Below are 2,159 nucleotides of genomic sequence, written 5' to 3'. Positions count from 1 at the left end.
AAAAAAAAATGAGTGGAAGGCCACAATCTAGAGCCCACAAAACCAGTATGGGATTAAAGACATCCCCATTCTCCATGACCATGCCAGTGACAGACATCACTAATCAATCAGTGCTCTCCTTCTCCCCGAGCTTGAGCATGACCTCAGAACCTCTCCTTACACCACTGTAACCCAGACACACACAGCCAGTTGACTAGAGGTAGCTTACTGACTGCAGAAGAACCAACAAAATTGATTCTGTTGGGCAAAAACGACATTTTTACATGCTATAAGCATTCATGAACAAATGCACAGATACATGTTTATATTACTAATAACATTTATTGATGGTTGTGTGGAGCTTTCTAGACACCATCTCAATTAACCCTCAAAAACCTCATGAGTTTGATACTACTACTACCCCCAATTTACAGATGAGAAAACTGAGTTCCAGAGAGACTAAGTGGTTGCCCTACGTCAGTAAAGAGAATGCAAATTTAAAGCCTCATTTGTCTGACCTCAAGATCAGTGTCCTTAAAAATGATGCTACAGTGGATAGAAATCTTCACTGGGAAAAACAAGTCCTGTCATCAACTTTCATGTCATCAGCTTTTTTTTTAAAGATTTATTTATTTATTGTAGAGAGAGAGCCAGGGGCGGGGGTGTGAGGGAACAGAGGGAGAGAGAGAGAGAATCTCAAGCAGACTCCCTGAAGAGCATGGAATCCGATGCGGGGCTCGATCTCAGGACCCTGAGATCATGACTTGAGCTGAAATCAAGAGTCAGAGGCTTAATCAGCTGAGCCACCCAGGCACCCCTCGTGTCATCAGCTTTTTAAAGACCCATTAGAAAGCCAGACGCAGTCATCCCCTCTGTGTGTCTCCATCCTTGAAACCAGGTATAAGATTTTGCCCGCTATATAAATCTGTCATCCTAACAGTTCTCGCTTCCTGTGCCTTGCCATGTGCCCAGTGCTGCACTGAGTATATGTGAATCACCTCACCTCATCCTCAGCATCAGCCTCCTGGAAAGGCTAACTATCAGATGCCAAAACAGAGGATTCCAAACCTGCTCCAGACGGCACAGCTGGGAAGAGGCAGGATTTGAACTCAGGCCATTCGACTCCACATCCTGCATCCCTAATCCCCCACACGGTGCCTCCCATTGGTCCCAGCACGTCTCTCACCCGGACACAGCCATAAACATGCAGGAAAAAAGACATAACATAGTCCATAGCGCACACAAACTAGAGTTTATTTTTACTTCCTGGTAAAATTGTTCCCCAGCACTGACTTACTTAGCAAAATGCTGGGTTTTTTGAATCCCATCTCTTTGCTTTAGTTAAACTAATTGCCATTCTTTGCCTATAATTTTCAAATTCCCATTTTCCACTTCAAATCCACCACGTAAGTCTACGCGGACAAGGAGAAGAGTGTGCAATCGCTACTGTAAGTGGGCCTCTTCCATCTGGCATTTCTCTCTCCACCTGCCTCACGGCAGGGGCCATCACAGCCTGGTAATTTAAGCTCTGTGGTTCCTTGCCATTCAACTTCATAAAACTACAGCCTTTTCCTCAACATGAATATCCCAGTTTTGTTCTTTCCAGAGGGATTCAGCTGGCCGGGGGAGGGGGGGAGCTGGAGGCTGCAGAGTCTGAGCAAAGGTGGACATCTGGAGTGGGGAAGGGCAACCCAGCCTTTGTGAGAACGTGCAGACAGGAGAGAAGATTGAGGCTCCTGGAGCACAACTTTGCAACAAATACATCATTTATTACCAAATAAGGACACGATGATGCCTCTTCTCCCCTGGTCTGCTGGAATAGCAACCAATTGCCTCTTAGGCTCTGCTGATCTTGTGCCAAGAGGCACTATAACAGACCAGCTAGGTCCAAATCCAGCTTTGCTCTTTCTTAGCTGTGTGACCTTGGAAAGGTTAGCCAACCTCTCTGGGCTTCACCTTTCTCAGCGGTGAAATGGGGATCAAGAACTTACAGCCATGTAAAGGACTTGTACCAGTTTCTGCCACGTTGAGAACTCCGTGTGAGTGTTAGTTATAAATAGGACACATATGAATATACCGGGTTGATGGAATGTATCAGAAGTATAGATACTGAAGGCTCGATGAGACATGCAGGCTCCAGGGAAAGAAACAGGGACTCCCCTCTATCATGGCAGCTTAGG

The sequence above is a fragment of the Leptonychotes weddellii genome, chromosome 5, assembly GCF_054177405.1.
Source record: "Leptonychotes weddellii isolate Sample4059 chromosome 5, ASM5417740v2, whole genome shotgun sequence".
In the NCBI taxonomy this organism is placed as follows: Eukaryota; Metazoa; Chordata; class Mammalia; order Carnivora; family Phocidae; genus Leptonychotes; species Leptonychotes weddellii.
This window is presented reverse-complemented; position numbering follows the sequence as displayed.